This window comes from Phyllobates terribilis, unplaced genomic scaffold (assembly GCF_046119375.1).
Source record: "Phyllobates terribilis strain yellow unplaced genomic scaffold, ASM4611937v1 Scaffold_4__5_contigs__length_816908805, whole genome shotgun sequence".
In the NCBI taxonomy this organism is placed as follows: domain Eukaryota; kingdom Metazoa; phylum Chordata; class Amphibia; order Anura; family Dendrobatidae; genus Phyllobates; species Phyllobates terribilis.
In genome coordinates this window covers 359,651,190-359,678,397 of record NW_027362764.1, presented here as the reverse complement: position 1 = coordinate 359,678,397, position 27,208 = coordinate 359,651,190, and the positions used below count along the sequence as shown (strand labels likewise).

Genomic DNA, 27,208 nt, shown 5'->3' with positions numbered 1-27,208 from the left:
TTTTATACCCTTAAATCAGAGAGATATGTCACACAAAATAGTTAATAAATAACATTTCCCACATGTCTACTTTACATCAGCACTATTTTAGAACCCACATTTTTTTTGATAGGAAGCTATAGGGTTAAAAGTTGACCAGCGATTTCTAAGTTTTCCAACAAAATTTACAAAACCATTTTTTTAGGGACCACATCACATTTTAAGTGACTTTGAGGGACCTTTATAACAGAAAATACCCAAAAGTGACACCATTCTAAAAACTGCACCCCTCAATGTGCTCAAAACCACATTCAAGAAGTTTATTAACCCTTCAGGTTCTTCACAGGAATTTTTGGATTGTGGAAGAAAAAAATGAACATTTAACTTTTTTCACAAAAATGTTACTTTAGACCCCAATTTTTTTTATTTTTGCAAGGGTAACAGGAAAAAATGGACCCCAAAATTTGTTGTATAATTTCTCCTGAGCATGCCAATACCCCATATCTTGGGGCAAACCACTGTTTGGGCGCACAGCAGGGCTCGGAAAGGAAGGAGCGCCATTTGACTTTTTGAATGTAAAATTTGCTTGAATAATTAGCAAAAGCCGTGTTGCGTTTGGATAGCCCCTGATGTGCCTAAACTGTGGAAACCCCCCACAAGTGACACCATTTTGGAAACTAGACCACTCAGTGAACTTATCTAGATGTGTGGTGAGCACCTTGAACCCCCAGCTTCTTCACAGAAGTTTAGAACATTGAGCCGTAAAAATAAAATTTTCACATTTTTGCAACAAAAATGTTTTTCAGCCCCCAATTTTGCATTTTCATAAGGGTAACAGGAGAAATTGCACCATGCAATTTGTTGTGCAATTCCTCCTGAGCATGCCGATACCCCATATGTGGGGGAAAACCACTGTTTGGGCGCACGGCAGGGCTCGGAAGGGAAGGCGTGCCATTTGACTTTTTGAATGTAAAATTTGCTTGAATAATTAGCGGACGCCATGTTGCTTTTGGAGAGCCCTTGATGTGCCTAAACAGTGGAAACCCCCCACAAGTGACCCCATTTTGGAAACTAGCCCCCTCAAGGATTTTATCAAGGGGTATAGAGAACATTTTGAACCCAGAGGTACGACACAGAACTTGATAACATTAGGTCATCATATTGAATAAGTTGTCATTAGTCTTGAGCGCAAGTGATCGCTACTTGAGTTTGCATTGGGTACTCAGGTATGCACCATGTATCGAGGGTGGTCAAGTGACATGCTCGAGTCCCCACTCGCACGTTTCATGGTTATTAGACACTCAAAAAAAACAATATGCAGGGATCGCTCGTACACGGCAGGCAATCCCTGCAAGGTTTATTTGGCTGTATAACAGCTGCAAAACATTTGGGGCGGAGACTCGAGCATGTCACTCCAGCACCCGCGATACTCGGTGCATACCCGAGCACCCGAAGCAAACTCAAGTAGCGAGCACTGGCGCTCACTAGTCGCCATATCGTTGTCATTTTTTTCTTTACTTTTGAAAAAATCCCAACCCTAACCCCAACCCTACCCCTAGCACAACCCTAACCGTAGCACAACCCTAACCCTAGAGTTTATTTTTTACGCCGTTCCTCATGTGGTATAAGTGATTAGACCGCTTTATTCTTCGGGTCGTGCGATTACAGTGCTACCAGATTCATATTGGGTTTTTATGATTGACAGCTGTCACACACTAAAAGACGCTTTTTTTTGCGAAGACTAGTTATTGCATCTCATATTTTGAGAGCTATAATTTTTCCGTATTTCGGCTGACAGTCATGTGACGGCTTGTTTTTTGCGGGACAAGTTGACGTTTTTATTGGTACCATTTTTGGGCACGTGACATTTTTTGATCGCTTTCTATTCTGATATTTGTGAGGGAGAATAAACAAAAACCAACAATTCCAGGTTTTTTTTTCATCGGGTCAGTATGATTACAGTGGTACTACATTTATATTGTTTTTTTTTATGTTTTGGCGCTTTTACACAATAAAAACTATTACTAGTGGGACAGTTTTATAGGACAGGTCGTTCTGGACGCGGCGATACCATATATAGGTACTTTTATTTTTTTTCCACAATAATATCTATTTATGGGTACAATATATTTTTATTTTTTTGTATTATTTTTTTAAAATATTTTTACAATTTTTTTTATTTATTTTAACATTCTGATTCTTTTTATACTTTTACACCTTGTCCCACTATGGGACTTTCAATTTTTATTTTCAGATCACCTGTATAGCATAGACAGCAGCAGCAGCTCCCTGTGCTATACAGGCGGTCAATGCTGCAGAGGAAGAAGATACTTTGGTCATGCACTGTGCATAACCAAAGTATCTTCCTGCTGTCTGGTGACTCGGATGTTGTCATGACGACATCGGGTTGTCATGGCAACATCCGGGAGCCGCGGCAGACAGCGTTGGACGCCGGCAGGAGAGGTGACTATCTGCGATCACCTCCCCCGCAATGCTGTGATCGACTTCGATCGCAGCATTGAGGGAGTTAATGTGCAGGGAGCGGTGCAGGATCACTCCCTGCACATTGTCACAGCTGACACCCGGTACTATCAGCTGACACCCGGCGGCGATCGTCCTGCACCGCTTGTGTGTGGGTGCGATCGAAATATGACCTAATAGTACTTCATTGGTCCAATCGGCCCAGGTCACCATGACGTACTATTAGGTCACATGTCACAAAGGGATTAAGCTTTCTGTTACTTAACTTTCCTCTCGCCTATATATCCTGAATGTAGCATACAGACTCATATTTCTACCCAGCCTATACAGGTACTCATTGCACTGCTTCACCTCTGCTTCAGAATACAATAGAACATTATCATTATCACACACAAAGCTGTTCACAGTAGTGCACAGCCTTACATCAACTTAATTGTCACCAACCAGTGCTTTACCTTATGCTAATGATTTAAGGCTAACATCTTCCAGAATCTGAACCTCTTACTCCTGACTCCTAGACTTTTCTTGTGCTGCTCCATGTTCTCTGGAATGCACTACCCCAGATAATCAGATTAACCCCTTTCCAACCAAGTCAGTAATAGTACGTAGCTGCGCCCTGGGACTTATGGACCAGCTACATACTATTAAGCGTGCGGCGATCGCGCCCGCACACAAGCGGTGCCTGGCGATCGCCGCCGGGTGTCAGCTGATTGTCACAGCTGACACCCGGTGCTATGTGCAGGGAGCGGTCCCACACACCTCCCTGCACATTAACCCCCGCAATGCTGTGATCGAAGTCGATCGCAGCATTGCTGTGGCGAGGGGGGGGGTGATCGCTATACTCACCTCTCCTGCCGGCGTCCAGCGAGGTCAGCGGCGGCTTCTGGAGGTTGTCATGATGACCCGATGTCGTCATTACAACATCCGGGTCACCAGGAGGCAGGACGTTACTTTGGTCATGCGCAGTGCATGACCAAAGTAATGTCTCCCCTGTGTGCAGCGCTGACAGGCTGCATGGCATAGGGAGCTGCTGCTCTCTATGCCATGCAGCCAAACAGGCTGCAAAAAGTGAAAGTCCCAACATAGTAGGACAATGTGTAAGAGTAAAATAAAAATTAAAAAAATAATTCCCAAAAAATAAAAATATATTTAACCCATAATATTTAGTTATTATGAAAAAAATAAAAATAAACCAATAAAAGTACACATATTTGGTATCGCCGCATCCGTAACGACCTGACCTATAAAACTGTCCCACTAGTTAACCCCTTCAGTGAACATGGCAAAAAAAAAAAAATAAAAAATGACGCAAAAAACAATGCTTTATCATCATATCGCCAAACAAAAAATGGAATAACACGCGATCAAAAATACGAATGTAAATAAAAATGGTATCGCTGAAAACGTCATCTTCTCCCGCAAAAAGCAAGCCACCATACAGCTCCATCATCCAAAAACTAAAAAAGTTATAGCTCTCAGAATAAAGCGATACAAAAAAATATTTTTTTCTAGAAAATAGTTTTGTGTAAAAGCGCCAAAACATAAAAAAACGATATCAATGCAGTACCGCTGTAAACGTACTGACCCGAAGAATAAAGCTGCCTTATAAATTTTGCCACACGCGGAACGGCATAAAAAAAACCCCATAAAAACAATTCTGGAATTGCTGGTTTTTGTTCATTCTGCCTCCCAAAAATCGGAATAAAAAGCGATCAAAAATGTCACATGCCCGAAAATGGTACCAAGAAAAATGTCAATTTGTCCCGCAAAAAACAAGTCGTCACATGACTCTGTTGGCCAAAATATGGAAAAATTATAGCTCTCAAAATATGGCGATGGAAAAACTAGTCTTTGCAAAAAAAGCGTCTTTTAGTGTGTGACAGCTGTCAATCATAAAACCCGATATGAATCTGGTATCGCTATAATCCCACTAACCGGAAGAATAAAGTTGTCTAATCACTTGTACCACACGAGGAATGGTGTAAAAAAAATAAACTCTAGGGTTAGGGTTGTGCTAGCATAGGGTTGTATTAAGGTTGGGCTAGGGTTAGGGTTGGGCTAGGGGTTAGGGCTAGGGTTGGGCTAGGGGTTAGGGCTGGGGCTAGGGTTAGGGTAAAGGTTGGGCTAGGGTAAAAGTTGGGCTAGAGTAAAGGTTGGGGTTGGGATTAGGGTTAGGATTTTTTCAAAAGTAAAGATAAAAAAAAAGATGACGATATGGCGACCAGTGTTGAGCGCAAGTGATCGCTACTTGAGTCTGCATCGGGTGCCCGTGTATGCACTGAGTATCGTGGGTGTTCGAATGAAATTTTCGAGTCTCTGCCCCATATGCTTCGCAGCCAAAAAAAACGTTGATGGGATCGCCTGCCATGCACGAGCAATCCCCGCATGTTTTTTTTGGGTGTCTAACAACCGTTATACATGTGGGGCAGGGACTCGTGCATGTCACTCGAGTACTCGTGATACATGGTGCATACCAGAGTATCCGATGCAAACTCAAATAGCGAGCACTTGTGCTCAAGACTAATGAGAACTTATTTAATATAATGACCTAATGTTATCAAATTCTGTTGTACCTCTGGGTTCAAAATGTACACTATACCCCTTGATAGAATCCTTGAGGAGTCTAGTTTCCAAAATGGAGACAATTGTGGGGGGTTTCCACTATTTAGGCACATCAGGGGCTCCTGAAATGCGACATGGCATCCGCTCTTGATTCCAGCCAATTTTGCGTTCAAAAAGTCACGCAGTGCTCCTTCCCTTCTGAATCCTGACGTGTGCCCAAACAGAATATTTTCCCTACATATGGGATATTGGCGTACTCGGGAGAAATTGCACAACAGTTTTTAGGTTCTATTTTCTCCTCTTACCCTTGTGAAACTAAAAAATTTGGGGCTAAAAGATCATTTTTGTGGAAAAAGTTAGATTTTTTTACTTTCATGGCTTCATGTTTTAAACATCTGCGAAGCACCTGGGGGTTAAGGATGCTCACCACACATCTAGATAAGTTCCCTGAGGGGTCTAGTTTCTAAAATGGTGTCACTTGTGGGGGTTTTCCACTGTTTAGGCACGTCAGGGGCACATCCGCTAATTATTCAAGCAAATTTTTCATTCAAAAAGTCAATTGGCGCTCCTTCCCTTCCGATCCCTGCCGCAAGCCCAAGCAGTGGTTTTTCCCCACATATATGAAAATGCAAAACTGGGGGCTGAAAAACATTTTTGTGGGAAAAATGTGAAAATGTTATTTTCACGGCTCCATGTTATAAACTTCTGTGAAGCACCTGGGTATTCAAGGTGCTCACCACACAGTGGGGGTTTTCCACTGTTTAGGCACATCAGGGGCTCCCCAGACGTAACATGACGTCCGCTAATTATTCAAACAAATTTTACATTCAAAAAGTCAAAAGGCGCTCCTTCCCTTCTGAGCCCTGCTGTGGGCCCAAACAGTGTTTTTTCCCCACATATGTGGTATCTCTATGCTCAGGGGAAATTGCACAACACATTTTGGGGTCCATTTTTTCCTGTTACCCCTGTAAAAATAAAACAAATTGGGGTGTAAAGTAACATTTTTGTGAAAAAAGTTAAATGTACATTTTTTTCTTCCCCATTCCAAAAATTCCTGTGAAGCACATGAAGGGTTAATAAACTTCTTGAATGTGGTTTGAGCACCTTGAGAAATGCAGTTTTTAGAATGGTGTCACTTTTGGGTATTTTCTGTCATAAAGGCCCCTCAAAGTCATGTGATGTGATTCCTAAAAAAATGGTTTTGCAAATTTTGTTGTAAAAATGAGAAATCGCTGTTCAACTTTTAACCCTTATAGCTCCCTAATAAAAAAAAAAATTGGTTCCAAAATTGTGCTGACGTAAAGTAGACATGTGGGAAATGTTATTTATTAACTATTTTGTGTGATATATCTCTCTGATTTAAGGGTATAAAAATTTATATTTTGAAAATTGCAAAATTGTTAAAATTTTCGCCAAATTTCCGATTTTTTCACAAATAAACTCAAGTGATATCGAAGAAATGTTACCACTAACATGAAGTACAATATGTCACGAAAAAAACAATCTCAGAATCAGCAGAATCCGTTGAAGCGTTCCAGAGGTATTACTTCAAATTGACAGTGGTCAAATTTGTAAAAATTGGCCCGTTCATTAATGTGCAAACCACCCTTGGGGGTAAAGGGGTTAATTGCCAGTGTCCACATTTCAAATATGCCCTAAAAAACATCTTTTTAGACAGGATTGTCACATTACATCAATAATCTGTCTTTTCTCAGGCCTTACTTTCTACATATTAATCAGTATTTGGTCTTTTCTTTCATTAGTTTCCCTCATAATTGATGCACTTAGTAGCACTTTATATCTGTGCATATACAGTTAATGGCCAAAACCAATTTCTGGCAGCATTTCATGTTACAATAAATCTCTAAAATGACAAAAAAAAGTATAATAATAATTATATTATTATTATAATATACAGTACAGACCAAAAGTTTGGACACACCTTCTCATTTAAAGATTTTTTCTGTATTTTCATGACTATGAAAATTGTACATTCACACTGAAGGCATCAAAACTATGAATTAACACATGTGGAATTATATACTTAACAAAAAAGTGTGAAACAACTGAAAATATGTCTTATATTCTAGGTTCTTCAAAGTAGCCACCTTTTGCTTTGATGACGGCTTTGCACACTCTTGGCATTCTCTTGATGAGCTTCAAGTGGTAGTCACCGGAAATGGTTTTCACTTCACAGGTGTGCCCTGTAAGGTTTAATAAGTGGGATTTCTTGCCTTATAGATGGGGTTGGCATCATCAGTTGTGTTGTGCAGAAGACTGGTGGATACACAGCTGATAGTCCTACTGAATAGACTGTTAGAATTTGTATTATGGCAAGAAAAAAGCAGGTAAGTAAAGAAAAACGAGTGGCCATCATTAGTTTAAGAAATGAAGGTCAGTCAGTGCGAAAAATTGGGAAAACTTTGAAAGTGTCCCCAAGTGCAGTTGCAAAAACCATCAAGTGCTACAAAGAAACTGGCTCACATGAGGACATCCCGAGGAAAGGAAGACCAAGAGTCACCTCTGCTTCTGAGGATAAGCTTATCCGAGTCACCAGCCTCAGAAATCGCAGGTTAACAGCAGCTCAGATTAAAGACCAGGTCAATGCCACACAGAGTTCTAGCAGCAGACACATCTCTTCAACAACTGTTAAGAGGAGACTTTGTGCAGCAGGCCTTCATGGTAAAATAGCTGCTAGGAAACAACTGCTTAGGACAGGCAACAAGCAGAAGAGACTTGTTTGGGCTAAAGAACACAAGGAATGGACATTAGACCAGTGGAAATCTGTGCTTTGGTCTGATGAGTCCAAATTTGAGATCTTTGGTTCCAACCACCGTGTCTTTGTGAGACGCAGAAAAGGTGAACGGATGGACTCTACATGCCTGGTTCCCACCGTGAAGCATGGAGGAGGAGGTGTGATGGTGTGAGGGTGCTTTGCTGGTGACACTGTTGGGGATTTATTCAAAATTGAAGGCATACTGAACCAACATGGCTACCACAGCATCTTGCAGCGGCATGCTATTCCATCCGGTTTGCGTTTAGTTGGACCATCATTTATTTTTCAACAGGACAATGTCCCCAAACACACCTCCGGGCTGTGTAATGGCTATTTGACCAAGAAGCAGAGTGATGGGGTGCTACGCCAGATGACCTGGCCTCCACAGTCACCAGACCTGTACCCAATCGAGATGGTTTGGGGTGAGCTGGACCACAGAGTGAAGGCAAAAGGGCCAACAAGTCCTAAGCATCTCTGGGAACTCCTTCAAGATTGTTGGAAGACCATTTCCGGTGACTACCTCTTGAAGCTCATCAAGAGAATGCCAAGAGTGTGCAAAGCAGTCATCAAAGCAAAAGGTGGCTACTTTGAAGAACCTAGAATATAAGACATATTTTCAGTTGCTTCACACTTTTTTGTTAAGTATATAATTCCACATGTGTTAATTCATAGTTTTGATGCCTTCAGTGTGAATGTACAATTTTCATAGTCATGAAAATACAGAAAAATCTTTAAATGAGAAGGTGTGTCCAAACTTTTGGTCTGTACTGTATATATCTATAATATAACCAGCCAAGAGTCCCTCTATCTGAAGCCTCTATAGACTGTGCATGCGCGACGCACAGTCTGGCTCCAGACAGAAGAATGCATGGAGCTGTTACAGGTAAGAGGAGTGTTTGGCGCCGGAGATCGCGGTATGCGTAGACACTGAACGCATACCGCAATCTCCGGCGCCATACTTACCTGACTGGGAGGAGCGTTGCCGCGGCGCCTCTCTTCTGGCCGGAGAAAGGGGGCGGAGTGAAGGCGTCAGAATCGGTGCATGCGCATAGCGCTATCCGGCGCCATTTTACTGAAGACACATTTGCAGTGTGTCTTTGGCAAAATGGCGCTGGACAGCGTGGTGCTCAGGGAATTAAGGTGAGTATAAGTGTTTATTTTTTTTGTATGTGTGCAGCGTGAAAGGAATGAGGGGTGCCATAATACCAGGATTGGGGGATGAGAGGGCCACACATACCACGATTGGGGGATGAGGGGTACCATACATACCAGGATTGAGGGAATAGGGGGCCACACATACCAGGATTGGGGGATGAGGGGTGACATGCATACCAGGATTGGGGAAGAGGGGACCATGCATACCAAGATTGGGGGATGAGGGGTACCATGCATACCAGGATTGGGGGATGAGGGGTACCATGCATACCAGGATTGGTGGATAAGGGGTACCATGCATACCAGGATTGGGGGATGAGGGGTACCATGCATACCAGGATTGGAGGATGAGGAGTGCCATGCATACCAGGATAGGTATGAGGAGGCCACACATACCAGGATTGGGGGATGGGGGATGCCATGCATACCAGGATTGAGGGATGAGGGGCACCATACATACCAGGATTGGGATGAGGGGTGCCATGTATATCAAATTTGGGATGAGGGGTGCCATGCATACCAGGATGAGAGATGGGGTGCCATGCATACCAGGATTGGGATGAGGGGTGCCATGTATAAGAGATTAGAAATGAGGGGTGCCATGCACACCAGGATTGGGGATAGGGGGTGCCATGCATACCAGGATTGGGGGAAGAGGGGTGCCATGCATACCAGGATTGAGGGGTACCATGCATACCAGGATGCATACCAGGTTTGGGGGATGAGGGGTACCATGCATACCAGGATTGGGGGATGAGGGGAACCATGCATACCAGGATAGGGATCTAGAGGGGCCATGCATACCAGAATTCGGATGAGGGGCCATGCATACCAGGATAGGGATGAGGGGTACCATCTATACCAGGATAGGGATGAGGGGTACCATGCATACCAGGATTGGGGATGAGGGGTGCCATGAGTACCAGGATTGAGGGTGAGGGGTGCCATGCGTACTAGGATTGAGGGTGAGGGGTGCCTTGCGTACCAGGATTGAGGGTGAAGGGTGCCATGCATACCAGGATTGAGGGTGAGGGGTGCCATGCATACCAGGATAGGGATGAGGCGTGCCATGCATAATTACCAGGATGGGGGCAGCACAAATACCAGGATGGGGGCAGCACATACCAGCATGGGAGACAATATACCAATAAAAATGCTCGCCACCTGGGAGTAGAACGGGCTCAATAGCTAGTATATATACACATACACACACACACATATTTTTATTATAATATATTTTGTATGTATATACACACTTATTTATACATTAAAAACACGTGTGTATGCACATATATACAATAAATAAGCATGTTTTACAGTATAGACTAACACAGACCTTGATTTTTATTTACTTTGTAATATATAACTGAATTTTGTGGTGGGAAAAACTAAACTATAGGAAGGAAAGAGGTCCACACACAGAATAGATCTCACACAGGTAGATTAACCACAAGCAGTATAAACAATTAACAGATTAGAAGACTTTATAATAACTTACAAGTTCTCCCATTCTCTGCAGCATGAAAAAAGTGACATTAATAACATACAGTACATTGACTTATTTTTGGGCAGAATCGTAAACAATCATTGTATGGCACCACAGTAATATATACATACATTATTTCTTTCTCCAATAAAACATGGCTTTAGACAATCTTGCCAATTTAAAGCATTTCACATCTATATTGTATGAAACTAGCAGCATCAATGATTTGTTACAGGGCTTTTGTTTCTGTTTTGGCAGAAGGCATCAACTATCCAAAGTCATGTAATGCGGTCTACGTTATTAGCTGATTAATTACAAACAGACAAATACACTTGATTGCTGGGGCATTCAACTGGCCAATACGATTCAATGTGGATACATTTAAATTACCTTATTTAAAATTCATAGAATCATAGAATGGTAGAGTTGGAAGGGACCTCCTGGGTCATCTGGTCCAACCCCCTGCTCAAAGCAGGATTCACTAAATCATCTCAGACAGATGTCTGTCCAGCCTCTGTTTGAAGATGTCCATTGAAGGGGAACTCACCACCTCTCGTGGCAGCCTGTTCCACTCATTAATCACCCTAACTGTCAAAAAGTTTTTTCTAATATCTAATCTGTGTCTCCTCCCATTTAGTTTCATCCCATTGCTTCTAGTCTTTCCTTGTGCAAATGAGAATAAAGATGATCCTTCTACAATGTGACAGCCCTTGCCATATTTGTAGACAGCTATTAAGTCTCCTCTCAGTCTTCTTTTTTGCAAGCTAAACATTCCCAAATCCTGCAACCGTTCCTCATAGGACATGGTCTGCAGACCAGTCACCATTCTGGTCGCTCTTCTCTGAACTTGCTCCAGTTTGTCTATGTCTTTTTTAAAATATGGTGCCCAAAACTGGACACAGTATTCCAGATGAGGTCTGACCAAAGAGGAGTAAAGACCGATAATGACTTCACGTGATCTAGACTGTATGCTTCTGTTAATACATCCCAGAATTGTATCTGCCTTTTTTGCTGCTGCATCACACTGTTGACTCATGTTCAGTCTATGATCTATTAGTATACCTAAGTCTTTTTCACATGTACTGTTGCTTAGCTCTATTCCTCCCATTCTGTATATGCTTTTTTCATTTTTATTGCCCAGATGTAGTACTTTGCATTTTTCCCTGTTAAAAACCATTCTGTTGGTTGCTGCCCACTGCTCCAGTTTATTTAGGTCTTTTTGAATCCTCTCTCTCTCTTCTCTAGTATTAGCTATCCCTCCTAGCTTTGTGTCATCAGCAAATGTAATCAGTTTACCCTCAATTCCTTCAACTAAATCATTGATAAAGATGTTGAACAATACAGGTCCCAGGACGGAGCCCTGTGGTACCCCACTTGAGACATTCATCCAGCTGGATGTGAAGCCATTTACAACCACCCTTTGAGTCCGATCACTAAGCCAGTTATGAATCCACCTAACAGTTGCCTGGTCCATTGCATACTTGGTCATTTTTTCAATAAGGATTGTGTGAGATACTTTGTCAAATGCTTTGCTGAAGTCAAGATATACTATATCTACAGCATTTCCCTGATCCACCCAGTCAGTGATTCTGACATAGAAGGAAATTAACTTAGTCTGACATGACTTGTTAGTTACAAACCCATGCTGACTCTGGTTAATCACTTCATTCTTATCCAGGTACTTACATACATGTTGTTTAATAATTTGTTCAAAGATCTTTCCTGGTATAGAAGTCAGACTCACCGGCCTATAGTTCCCTGGGTCCACCTTCTTCCCCTTTTTGAAGATAGGAACAACATTTGCTCTTCTCCAGTCTTCTGGGACTTCTCCTGTTCTCCAAGAATTTTCAAAGATTATGGAGAGTGGTTCTAAAATTTCTTCTACGATCTCCTTCAGTACTCTGGGGTGTAATTCATCTGGACCTGGAGACTTGAACTCATTTATGTTAGCTAAATATTCCCTCACAATCTTTCTGTTTACAGATAACTTGGATTCTTCTATTCCTTTAAAAGGACAGTGAAGATCAGTTGATGTTACATTTTCTTTCTGAGAGAAAACAGATGCAAAATAGGAATTAAAAAGTTTGGCCTTCTCAACATCCTCTCTTACCATTTCTCCATTTTCATCCTGTACAAATCCTATAGCATCTTTGACTTTTCTTTTACTTTTGACATACCCCCAAAATCCTTTTTTATTGCTTTTGACATCTCTTGCAAGCCTTAATTCATTGTCAGCTTTAGCTAACCTGATACGTGCCCTACAGGATCTGCAGACTGCATTATAATCTTCTTTAGATATGCCTCCCTCTTTCCATTTAATAAACATTTCTTTCTTTCTTTTTAGCATGTGTTTAAGTTCTGTGTTCATCCATCCTGGTTTCCTTAAATGCTTCCCATTCTTCCTACTTTTCGGGATTGTTAACGATTGTGCTTTGAGAATCTCATTTTTAAAAATTTCCCATCCTTCCTGGACATTTTTGTCCTTAAGGACATCCAGCCATTGGATCCCTCCTATTCTCTTTCTGAGTCTCTTAAAATCTGCCTTTCTAAAATCTAACCTTGAAGTTTGAGTCTTCACATGTCTTCCTCCTCTAGTTATCCAAAATTCTATAATAGCATGATCGCTGCCTCCTAGGGTCCCAGCCACCTTTACCTCCTCAACCATTTCCTCCAAAGTAGCAGATCCCCTTGTTTTCTCCCCTACCTTTTGGAAGATAAAGTTGTCAGCAAGAGAGGATAAGAATTTGCTTGACCTGTTAGTTTTACTTGAGAGAGATTCCCAACAAATGTCTGGATAGTTGAAATCTCCCATGACCACTACGTCATATTTTTTTGAGAACTTGGTCATTTGATACATAAAGAGTTCATCCATATCTTCAGCTTGCCCAGGTGGCCTGTAGTAAATGCCTACAATGGTGTCCTTTCCGTTGTTCTCTCCTTGTATTCTTACCCAAACAGTTTCCACAGAACTCCCAGTCTCTGAAGCTTCAATCTCTGTGCAGATATACGCTTTTCTAACATACAATGCGACACCTCCTCCTCGTTTATCAAGTCTGTTTCTTGCAAATAAGTTGTATCCTTTTAGCCTTTTATTCCAATCATGTGTATCGTCCCACCAAGTTTCAGTGATTCCAATGACATCATATTCCTTTTCCTGCGTTAGTAGTTCCAATTCTCCTTGTTTGTTGCCCATGCTTTGTGCATTTGTATAAAAGCATTTTAGTTTGTGATTGGTTTCTCTTCCTCCCATATTTTTATTATTTAAATTGTTTTCTTTGTTCTTCCTTTCCACTTCCAGTAGCAGAGATCTCAATAGTATTTGTCAGCTGTATGGCTTTTTCTGGCCTTTTGCTTCCCTTCCCACATTGTTCTAGTTTAAAGCTCTCCTGATGAGTGTAGCAAGGCGACTTCCAAATACATGTTTTCCAGTCTTCGTAAGGTGCACCCCATCTCTAGCAAGTAGTCCATCGTATAGGTAATTCATTCCGTGATCCAGAAATCCAAATCCTTGTTGACGGCACCATCGACGTAGCCAGTTGTTCACCTGTAGAATCTTATTCCACCTCATTGTTCCATGGCCATCCACTGGGAGGATGGATGAGAAGACCACCTGCGCTCCCAATTCTTTCACTTTCTTGCCTAAGTCTTCAAAGTCACTGCAGATGGTTTCCAGGTCCTTTCTTGCGGTGTCATTTGTCCCCATATGTATTAGCAGGAATGGGTAGTGATCTGTAGGTCTGAAGAGTCTTGATATCCTGTCAGACACATCTTTAATTTTTGCTCCTGGAAGACAGCACATTTCTCTTGAGGTTATGTCTGGTCTGCAGATAGCGGCCTCTGTTCCTCTTAACAGGGAATCCCCCATGACCACCACTCTCCGTTTTTTCTTCACAACATTCTTCTTTCTCCATCCAGGAGGATTCTGAGGGCTTACAAGGTTATTCATTGCTGGCAAAGTCTTATCTTGCTGTAAATTAAAGTACCTTATATGCTAAAGGGCAGTGATGGCGAACCTTTTAGAGACTGAATGCCCAAATGGCAACCCAAGACGCACTTATTTATCACTAGGTGCCAACACGGCAATTTAATCTAGGGCAGGTGTTGACACTGCAGGAGACTTGCAAAATATACTCACACACACACACACACACACACACACACACACACAGCGCCCCTCTGCAAAATATACACACACACAGGGCCGGCTCCAGATTTTTGAGTCTCGGCGGGCCCCTTTAACACATACCATTATTCTTGATGCACAGATACGGGAGGAGAAATATCAATATACAACACAGGGCCCAGCCTGCCCTCTCATCCCGCACACACACAGAACGCAGACATGCACACACACAGTACACAGACTTGTATACATGGTACGCAGACATGCAAAAAAACACTGTATGTAGATATGCACTCACATACAGTACGCAGATATGCACATACACAAACATATACATAGATACATACACATACAGGCATATGTACATAAACATATTTGAAAAATTCACAAAACACAAACAGACAAATATATACACAGTCATACACACTGACATACATATATACAGTTGTGCTCGAAAGTTTACATATATTACTTGGAGTCATATTCTGTTGTTTAAGTGTTCCCTTTATTTTTTGAGCAGTATATACAATATACAGTTGTGCTCAAAAGTTTACATACCCCGGCAAAATTTTTGCTTTCTTGGCCTTGTTTCAGAGAATATGAATGATAAAAAAAACTTTTTCTCCACTCATGGTTATTGGTTGGGTGAAGCCATTTATTGTCAACCTACTGTGTTTTCGCTTTTTAAACCTTAATGACAACCAAAAACATACAAATGACCCTGATCAAAAGTTAACATACCCTGGTGATTTTGGCATGACCACATGCACAGAATATGACGCAAATGGGTTTGATTGGCTACTAAAGGAAACATCCTCACGTGACCTGTTTGCTTGTAATCAGTGTGTGTGCATAAAAGCCGAGTGAGTTTCTGGGATCCAGACAGACTCTTGCATCTTTCATCCAGCCACTGACGTTTCTGGATTGCAAGTCATGGGGCAAACTAAAGAATTGTCAACAGATCTGTGGGAAAAGGAACTGGGGAACTGAATAACACAGGAAAGGGATACATAAAAATATCGAAGGAATTGAGAATGCCAGTCAGCAGCATTCAAAATGTGATTAACAAATGGAAAATCAGGGGCTCTGTAAAAACCAAACCACTGTCAGGTAGACCAACAAAGATTTCGGCCACAACTACCAGGAAAATTGTTCAGGATGCAGAGAAAAACCCATAAATAACATCAGCTGAAATTCAGGGCTCTCTGAAAACTAGCAGTGTGGCTGTTTCATGATGCATAATAAGGAGGCACTTGAAGAAAAAACAAGCCAATTTGGAGTAATGAGACCAAAATTGAACTTTTTGGCCACAACTATAAATGTTACATTTGGAGAGAGGTCAACAAGGCCTATGATGAAATGAACACCATTCCTACTGTAAAGCACGGAGGTGGATCGCTGATGTTTTGGGGATGTGTGAGCTACAAAGGCACAGGAAACTTGGTTAAAGTTGAAGGAAAGAGGAATGCAGCACGTTATCAGCAAATACTGGAGGCAAATTTGCACTCATCAACCTGGAAGCTGCGCATGGGAAGTACTTGGACGTTCCAACATGACAACGATCCAAAACATAAGGCCGAGTCGACCTGTCATTGACTACAGCAGAACAAAGTGAAGGTTCTGGAGTGGCCATCTCAGTCTCCTGACCTCAATATCAGTGAGCCACTCTGGGGAGATCTCAAGCGCGCAGTTCATGCTAAACAGCCCAGGCATTTACAGGAACTGGAGGTTTTTTGCCAAGAAGAATGAGCAGCTTTACCATCTGAGAAAATAAAGAACCTCATCCACAACTACCACAAAAGACTTCAAGCTATCATTGATGTTAGAGAGGGCAATACACGGTATTAAAAACTTGGGTATGTGAACTTTTGATCAGGGTCATTTGGATGTTTTTGGTTGTCATTAAGATTTAAAAAGAGAAAACACAGTAGTCTGACAATAAATGGCTTCACCCAACCAATAACCATGAGTGGAGAAAAAGTTGTTTTGTTATCATTCATATTCTCTGAAACAAGGCCAAGAAAGCAAAAATTCTGCCGGGGTATGTAAACTTTTGAGCACAACTGTATATTGTATATACTGCTCAAAAAATAAAGGGAACACTTAAACAACAGAATATAACTCCAAGTAAATCAAACTTCTGTGAAATCAAACTGTCCACTTAGGAAGCAACACTGATTGACAATCAATTTCACATGCTGTTGTGCAAATGGAATAGACAATAGATGGAAATTATTGGCAATTATCAAGACACCCTCAATAAAGGAATGGTTCTGCAGGTGGGGACCACAGACCACATCTCAGTACCAATGCTTTCTGGCTGATGTTTGGTCACTTTTGAATGTTGGTTGTGCTTTCACACTCGTGGTAGCATGAGACGGACTCTACAACCCACAGAAGTTGCTCAGGTAGTGCAGCTCATCCAGGACGGCACATCAATGTGAGCTGTGGCAAGAAGGTTTGCTGTGTCTGTCAGCGTAGTGTCCAGAGGCTGGAGGTGCTACCAGGAGACAGGCCAGTACACCAGGAGAGATGGAGGGGGCCGTAGGATGGCAACAACCCAGCGCAGCAGGACCGCTACCTCCGCCTTTGTGCAAGGAGGAACAGGAGGAGCACTGCCAGAGCCCTGCAAAATTACCTCAAGCAGGCCACAAATGTGCATGTGTCTGCACAGACGGTTAAAAACCAACTCCATGAGGGTGGTATGAGGGCCCAACGCCCACAGATGGGGGTTGTACTCACAGCCCAACACCGTGCAGGACGCTTGGCATTTGCCACAAAACACCAGGATTGGCAAAGTCGCCACTGGTGCCCTGTGCTCTAAACTGATGAAAGCAGGTTCACACTGAGAACATGTGACAGACGTGACAGAGTCTGGAGATGCCGTGGAGAGCTATCTGCAGCCTGCAACATCCTTCAGCATGACCGGTTTGGCAGTGGGTCAGTAATGGTGTGGGGTAGCATTTCTTTGGAGGGCTGCACAGCCCTCCATGTGCTCGCCAGAGGTAGCCTGACTGACATTAGGTACCGAGATGAGATCCTCAGACCCCTTGTGAGACCATATGCTGGTGCGGTTGGCCCTGGGTTCCTCCTAATGCAGGACAATGCCAGACTTCATGTGGCTGGAGTGTGTCAGCAGTCCCTGCTAGATGAAGGCATTGAAACTATAGACTGGCCCGCCTGTTCCCCAGACCTGAATCCGATTGAGCACATCTGGGACATCATGTCTCACTCCATCCACCAACTTCACGTTGCACCACAGACTGTCCAGGAGTTGGCGGATGCTTTAGTCCAGGTCTGGGAGGAGATCCCACAGGAGACCATCCGCAACTTTATCAGGAGCATGCCCAGGCGTTGTAGGGAGGTCATACAGGTACGTGGAGGCCACACACAATACTGAGCCTCATTTTGACTTGTTTTAAGGACATTACATCAAAGTTGGATCAGCCTGTAGTGTGTTTTTCCACTTTAATTTTGGGGGTGACTCCAAATCCAGGCCTTCATTGGTTTGATTTCCATTGATGATTTTTGTGTGATTTTGTTGCCAGCACATTCAACTTTGTACAGAACAAAGTTTTCAAAGTTTTCAATGAGAATATTTCATTCATTCAGACCTAGGATGTGTTATTTGAGTGTTCCCTTTATTTTTTTGAGCAGGGTATATATATATTATATATATATATATATAATATATATATATATATATATAATATATATATATATATATATACACACACACACACACACACACACACACACAGGTGCATCTCACAAAATTAGAATATCAAAAAGTTAGTCTATTTCAGTTCTTCAATACAAAAAGTGAAACTCATTATATAGAGTCATTACAAACAGAGTGATCTATTTCAAGTGTTTATTTCTGTTAGGCTATGTCCCCATGATGCAGAAATGCTCAGGATTTTTTCCTGAGCGTTTCTGCATCTCCCTGGCAGAAAAAAATGCATGCGGATTGTACATGTGGATTGTACATGCGTTTTCCTGCCAGGGACATGCGGAAATGGAGCGTTATTCACTGACATTTCCGCATGTGGATTGACAAGTGCATTCCAAGCGATTAGCATGACTTGGAAAGTGCTTGTGACAACTAGGTCACACTATATAAATCCACGCAAACTGCATGGATTTATATAGTGTGAACCGAGAGAGTGGTTAAAAATAAAAAAAGAAATATATACTTACCCTCCGATGGCCCGCGCTGTCTTGTTTCGCTCGGTCCCGGCTGCCGGCAGCAGTGGATTGAAAGACCTGCCGACGTCAGTGTCGCGTGACCCGTCACATGACTCTGACGTCAGCGCAGGTCCTTCAATCCACTGCAAAGTGCCGGGAAGCAAGGAGGAGCGCAGCGCGAGCCGCCAGAAGGTAAGTATACATTTATTTTTTATTTTATTCTTTTTTTTTTACAGATTTTTTAATGGTACCTGAGTGTGGATGAGACTCTCCTCTCATCTACACCCGGGTACCATCCGCACATTAGAACGCACCAATTACGCAAGTACAGATGCAGTCTTGCGCAATTGGTGCGATCTAATGCAAGTCAATGGCAGCGAAAACGCAGCATTTCCGCAAAATAATTGATAGTGCTGCGTTTTTTTCCGCAACGATAATTCGCAGCGGAAATTTCCGCAGCATGTGCACAGCACATGCGGATTATCATTGGGGAACATTGCTGCCCTTCTACCACGCGTTTTTAATGCGTTTCCGCAGCTGCAAAAACGCTGAAGAAACGCATTAAAAAAACATCATGGGCACACAGCCTAAATGTTGAGGATTATGGCTTACAGCCAATGAAAACACAAAAGTCAATATCTCAGTAGATTAGAATACTTTATAACAGCAACTTGAAAAATGATTTTAAATCCGAAATGTTGGCCTGCTGAAATGTATGTTCAGTAAATGCACGTAATATTTGGTCAGGGCTCCTTTTGCATCAATTACTGCATCAATGCGGCGTGGTATGGAGGCGATCAGCCTGTGGCACTGCTGAAGTGTTATGGAAGTCCAGGTTGTTTTGATAGCAGCCTTCATCTTGTCTGCATTGTTGGGTCTGGTGTCTCTCATCTTCCTCTTGACAATACCCTATAGATTCTCTATGGGGTTAAGGTCATGAGAGTTTGCTGGCCAATCAAGCACAGTGATACTGTTGTTTTTAAACCAGTTATTGGTACTTTTGGCAGTGTGGACAGGTGCCAAGTCCTGCTGGAGAATGAAATTTCCATCTCTAAAAGCTTGTCGGCAGAGGGAAGCATGAAGTGCTCTAAAATTTCCTGGTAGATGGCTGCGCTGACTTTGGTCTTGATAAAACACAGTGGACCTACACCAACAGATGACATGGCTTCCCAAACCATCACAGATTGTGGAAACTTCACACTAGACCTCAAGCAGCTTGGATTGTGGCCTCTCCACTCTTCCTCCAGACTCGGGGACCATTATTTCCAAATGAAAATTAGAACTCTGGGACCTTGTGGAGTGTGTCAATGACTGCCTTCTGGACATCGGTCAAATCAGCAATCTTCAGCATGCATGTGGAGCCTACTGGAACAGACTGTGACATTTTTAGACACATAGGAAGCCTTTGGAGGTGTTTTCTGATAATTATTCTAATTTACTGAGATAATGACTTTCGTGTTTTCATTGGCTGTAAGCCATAATCATCAACATTAACAGAAATAAACACTTGAAATAGATCAGTTTGTAATGACTCTATATAATATATGAGTTTCACTTTTGTATTGAACTGAAATAAATAAACTTTTTGATGATATTCTAATTTTGTGAGATGCACATGTATATATATGTATAGGCTACTACTTTGAAGAGCCTAGAATATAAGACATATTTTCACTTGCTTCACACTTTTTTGTTAAGTATATAATTCCACATGTGTTAATTCATAGTTTTGATGCCTTCAGTGTGAATGTACAATTTTCATAGTCATGAAAATACAGAAAAATCTTTAAATGAGAAGGTGTGTCCAAACTTTTGGTCTGTACTGTACATGTAAATGAGATTCCCTCTGAGGCGTCGTTCTTCTGAGCTAAACAAGCTCAACTTTTTCAACTTCTGATCATATGAGAGGTCTTCCATCCCATGATTATAGCTTACAGCCAATGAAAATGCAAAAGTCATTCTCAGTAAACTAGAATAATTAACACAAAACACATTCAAAGGCTTCCTAAGCAATTAAAAAGGTCACAGTCTGTTCCAGTAGGCTCCACAATCATGGGGAAGACTGCTGAATTGACAGATGTCCAGAAGGCAGTCATTGACACACTCCACAAGGTCCCAGAGTTCCAACTTTCAATTGGAAATCAAGGTCCCAGAGTCTAGAGGAAGAGTGGAGAGGCCACAATCCAAGCTACTTGAGGTCTAGTGTGAAGTTTCTACAATCAGTGATGGTTTGGGGAGCCATGTCATCTGCTGGTATACGTCCACTGTGTTTTATCAAGACCAAAGTCAGCACAGGCGTCTACCAGGAAATTTTAGAGCACTTCATGCTTCCATCTGCCGACAAGCTTTTTGGAGATGGAAATTTCATTCTCCAGCCGGACTTGGCACCTGTCCACACTGCCAAAAGTACCAATACCTGGTTTAAAAACAACACTATTACTGTGCTTGACTGGCCAGCAAACTCACCTGACCTTATCCCCATATACAACCCCTGGCAAAAATTATGGAATCACCGGGCTCGGAGGATGTTCATTCAGATGTTTAATGTTGTTGAAAAAAAGCAGATCACATACATGGCACAAAACTAAAGTAATTTCAAATGGCAACTTTAGGGCTTTAACAAACACTAAAGGAAATCAAGATTAAAAATGTTGTACTCAGTAAGGGTAATTTTTCTCAGACCAAGCAGAGGGAAAAAATTATGGAATCACTCAATTCTGATTAAAAAATTATGGAATCATGAAAAACAAACACACAAAAGAACACTCCAATACATCACTAGTATTTTGTTGCACCACCTCTGGCATTAATAACAGCTTGCAGTCTCTGAGGCATGGACTTAATGAGTGACAAACCGTACTCTTCATCAATCTGGCCCCAAGTTTCTCTGATTGCTGTTGCCAATCAACTTTGCAGGTTGGAGCCCTGTCATGGACCATTTTCTTCAACTTCCACAAAAATTTTTTCAATTGGATTGAGATCCGGACTATTTGCAGGCCATGACATTGACCTTATGTGTCTTCTTTCAAGGAATGTTTTCACAGTTTTTGCTCTATGGCAGGATGCATTATCATCTTGAAAAATTATGTAATCATCCCCAAACATCCTTTTAATTGATGGGATAAGAAAACTGTTGAAAATATCAATGTAAACTTGGGCATTTATTGAAGATGTAATGACAGTCATCTCCCCAGTGCCTTTAGCTGAAATGCAGCCCCTTATCTTCAATGACTGTGGAAATTTGCATGTTCTCTTCATGCAGTCATCTTTATAAATCTCATTGGAACGGCACAAAACAAAAGTTCCAGCATCATCACCTTGCCCAATACAGATTCGCGATTCATCACTGAATATGACTTTCTTCCAGTCATCCACAGTCCACGATTGCTTTTCCTTAGCCCATTGTAACCTTGTTTTTTTCTGTTTAGGTGTTAATGATGGCTTATGTTTAGCTTTTTTGTATGTAAATCCCATTTCCTTTAGGCGGTTTCTTACCGTTCGGTCACAGACATTGACTTCAGTTTCCTCCCATTCGCTCCTCATTTATTTTGTTGTGCATTTCCTGGTTTGGAGACATATTGCTTTAAGTTTCCGGTCTTGACGCTTTGATGTCTTCCTTGGTCTACCAGTATGTTTGCCTTTAACAACCTTCCCATGTTGTTTGTATTTGGTCCAGATTTTAGACACAGCTGACTGTGAACAACCAACATCTTTTGCAACATTACGTGATGATTTATCTTCTTTTAAGAGTTTGATAATCCTCTCCTTTGTTTCAATTGACATCTCTCGTGTTGGAACCATGATTCATGTCAGTCCACTTGGTGCAACAGCTGTCCAAGGTGTGATCACTCCTTTTTAGATACAGACTAACGAGCAGATCTAATTTGATGCAGGTGTTAGTTTTGGAAATGAAAATTTACAGGGTGCTTCCATAATTTTTTCCTCAGAATTGAGTGATTCCATAATTTTTTCCCTCTGCTTGGTCTGAAAAAAATTACCCTTACTGAGTACCACATTTTTAATCTTGTTTTCTTTTAGTGTTTCTTAAAGCCCTAAAGTTGCCATTTGAAATTACTTTAGTTTTGTGCCATGTCTGTGATCTGCTTTTTTTCAACAACATTAAACAACAGAATGAACATCCGAGCCCGGTGATTCCATAATTTTTGACAGGGGTTGTAGAATCTATGGGGTATTGTCAAGAGTAAGATGAGAGACACCAGACCCAACAATGCAGACGAGCTGAAGGCTGCTATAAAAGCAACATGGGCTTCCATAATACCTCAGCAGTGTCACGAGCTGATCGCCTCCATGCCACACTGCATTGATGCAGTAATTGATGCAAAAGGAGCCCCGACCAAGTATTGAGTGCATTTACTGAACATTTCAGTAGGCCAACATTTCGGATTTTAAAACGATTTTTCAAGCTGCTGTTATAAAGTATTCTAATTTATTGAGATAATGACTTGTGTGTTTTCATTGGCTGTAAGCCATAATCATCAACATTAACAGAAATAAACACTTGAAATAGACCACTCTGTTTGTAATGACAATATAATATATGAGTTTCACTTTTTGTATTGAAGAACTGAAATAAATGTACTTTTTGATGATATTCTAATTTAGCGAGATCAGTGGTTGGTTTTTCAGCAGACTCTTGAGTATCTGGATTCACTGTGAATGTGAGGCCTCTGATCGTGTCCTCATAGTATGTCAGTTCTGTGTGGATTAGCTGGTAATAATTATTGTGCCTAAAAATATATAACTTTTTCGATGGTGGGTTCTTCCTCCCTCCCCTCCTCATTACCTTTCTTCGATCTCCCCTTTCTCTTTTTCCTTCCCCGGGTGTCCCCTCCCCCTCTTCCTTTGTTTTTATACATGCGTGAAAAATTAAGAGGAGTTCAGGTTATCTGTTAATGTACTTTACTAGTTTTCTATTATTTGCGATTCAGCTGTGACTCAATGTAACACAGATGTCATTTTTCTCTTATTATTCATGCAGTTGATTCTCAATTTCATTTTGTCATTTGTCATATCTGATTCTTCCTCTTTAAATAAAGAATTATAAAAAAAGATAAGATAATGGGAGAACCTGAAAAAAGGGTGGAGGGTGGGGAAGGGTAGGAAGAAGTTCATTATATAGAAGAGAAGAGAGGGGTAGGTAACAAGATTGTCCTTGGTTATTACTAGATAAGCTGTATCCTACCTAGCGGCAAGGGTTAGCACCCTAAAGGGAACGTAATGAGGCCCCCACTGCACGTCGACTCTCCCCTACTAGATTTCCTTATAAAACCATACCTCTTATTAAAGAAAACAGCTGAATGTCAAATGCTCATTCAAACTTCCATAGTGTTTGTGTTTTGAGACCAAAAATTCACTTCATTTTACATTGCAAAATGGGTCTATCCCAATTTCCCCTTCTTGGTGGTAAATTAACCTGCTCAATGCCCATGAACCTGATGTTGGATGTAGCACCTCCATGTTCAATATTATTGTGTCTAGCTGGGGTGTGTCTCTTTTGTAGGCAATATCTTTAAGATGTACACCAGCCCTTCTACTAAGCTCACGTGTTGTTTTGCCTAAGACTGCTTCATGCTCAGTCACTAACAACCCCACCGCCCCATATACCTTAGATAGCCGTTGGCCTATCATTCAGCCAACAACTATTACTCCTGACTCTCCCATACACAGGGGCACTCAGCTGGCAGTGCACTCTTGTGTTTTCTAAGAGAAAACTGCAAACAGACACTCTCTCCATGAACAAATGGATTAACAGTGTGAAATCAGTCACACTGGATCCTTCTGTTCCCGACAACATATATTGGGAGACAACTAGGACTCATACACAATAAACTGCTTGTCCCCTTTGATTATGCTGCCTCCTAACATATTCCTCTGGTGAATCTAGTTAGCAGCATTTAAAAGTCCTGTTACTAACCAACTCCTAAGATGTACAAAACCTAAACAAAGCTAATATCGTAGATGAAACATTAATACCAGAACCTACTTTTGGGTGTCAGTAGCAGTTGGGTTGATTGAAGGATTGCCCACTACTTGGACAACCCCTTCTTGATCTAAATGTTTGGAGCCAAAAAAATAAAAAAACTTATACTCACTTCCCATGCTGGGCAGTTCCAGTGGGTTTGTTGAGACACGTGACCCTGGAGCCCAATCAGCACTGGCATCACTGTCCCTGCCTTCGGACAAATCAAACATGAAGAGGAAGTTAGGGCTGCAGCTGATCTCTGACTTCCTCTTCGTGTTCAATTCGACAGGAGGTAGGGACAGTGACGGCGGCACTGATTAGGCGCCGGGTCACATATCACAACAACAGTATGGGAGCCCAGGGAGCGTGAGTGCCCACACCGGGGGAAATGCGCCAGCACGGGTGGCAAGTATAAGCTTTTTTATTTTATTGGGGCCAAGCATGATGTATGAGAAGGGGTTGTCCAAGTAGTGGACATACATGCCTGGTGGCCAAAGTTTAAAACAGGCATTGAGATATCCAGCAAGAAACACAACTTTTCATAACAGCACCCTTCAAATTTCACAATGAAACATACTATAACATTAGTAATCCAGCACCGTAGACAGCACAAAACATATTATAAAACAAAAACTGCCATTTTTGTTAATTTAACCTCACAAATAACTAATTAAAAAATAAACAAAAAGTTTTATGTATTCAATAATGGTACCGTAAAAACTGCAGATTGTTGTGAAACAAGTCCTCATATAGTTCTGCAAATGAGCAAAATCTAAAAAAGTTATGGCTTTCTGAACATGATGAAAAAAAAAAAAAATGTATGTACCATATTTTTCAGACTATAAGATGCACCAGACCATAAGATGCACCCCAAATTTTGGGAAGGAAAACAGGATATATATATATTTTTTTGTAAATGGTGGTGCATGTTATGGTCAGATTTTACGATAAGCTTAGTGGGGGGGGGGGGTGGCTGCGATGGAGCGGAGTCACAGGAGGAAAGGCCTCAATCTGCACATGCGCCGCCTCTGAAGGCCATTTTCCCAAAGCCCATTGCATCAAAAATTAATGGGAAGTGCGGGGACTTCGCTCACCGCCGACATTTTATGAAAGCCCAGGGACCGCAGCCTCCCATCCCTTCCCCCCAGCCCGGGGCCAGCAGCATCAGCCCACTCCTGCTGCTACCGGCCTCCTTCAGCAGCAACCCTGCTCCTGTGACCCTGCTCCACTGCAGCCTCAAACCTCGCCCCCCGGTAAGCTACATTTGAATTACAAGACGCACACTCATCTACCTCCCAAATTTTTTGGGACAAAAGTGCATCTTACAATCCGAAGACTATGGGATAAATATATGTATATTTTTAGTTGTCAAAAGGTTATTTTCTTGTGTACAAGTAGTAAAAAGTAAAAAAAAATTATATAAAAGTTGGATATCACTATAATCGTATTGTCCCAGGCTATACAACGATATCATTATTTATCCTGTATGGTGCCTTAAGAAAAAATATGAAAAAAAACAAATACCAGAATTTCTGGATCTTCACAAAAAAATTAAATGCATCAAAAATGGTACCAGCGAAATCTACAAACTACAAAAAGTAAGCCTTTACAAAACTCTGCCTCTGTCAAAGTAAAAAAAAAACAAAAAGCTATGAGTTTAATAAAAAGTCAGTCACCAGGTTTAGGCTGTCCCACCTGAGGGCAGCATAAAGTAGGGGCAGAGATCCCGATTCCAGAGGTTTTTTACTTAATCGGCTTCTTGCTTTGTTAGTCCTCTCAAAGATGAACTCCTGCTATCTAGGACTCTATAATAATTTATTCTCATGAAGTACCCCATAATTTAGACTGAACTCATCCTTCTGAGGCAGAACCACAGAATATAAAAATCGATTTTAGAAAACCTACAGCAAGACACCGAAAAAGTAAAGCACAGGTGGAAACAAGGTCTCTTTCTCTACCCTTTTCCTGCCCTCAGATTGGCAAGCAAAAAGCTAGTGATAGATTCTCTTCAAATCAATTGTGGCTCATTATACAGTGCTCAGCACAAATGAGTACACCCCAAAAGATTTGTCAGAAAACTTTGGTTTCCTTTCAGAAACAACATTTTTTATGGGATGATATACTACAAAAAACTCCCTCAAATGTGGACAACTGATTACAAACAAAACTTGTTGTTATTTTGCACACTCTCAAAAGTTATTTTTCTAACAAATTCATTCAAGACCATGTTGCAAAAACAAGTACAACCCAATGAAAGTCTTGAGAGTAAAGCTAAAAGTTTACGCTACAAAATTCTAATTAACAAGAATTCAACCACAGGTAAGTCATTAAACATGTTTACAGTAGAGAGTTGACTATTATTATTATAGCGCCATTTATTCCATGGTGCTTTACATGTGAAAGGGATATACATAGCACCCTGCCCGCGAGGGCTCACAGTCTACAGGGGATGTGTGAGGATACAGTAGGTAGGGG

The 27,208-nt window shown here is 41.5% G+C and overlaps 1 protein-coding gene across 2 annotated transcripts in view; it reads right to left on the bottom strand.

The window, feature by feature from the left end:
• SLC12A7 (solute carrier family 12 member 7) overlaps window positions 1-27,208 on the bottom strand; it is a 531,598-nt gene that overhangs the window by 19,242 nt on the left and 485,148 nt on the right. The window lies entirely within an intron of this gene.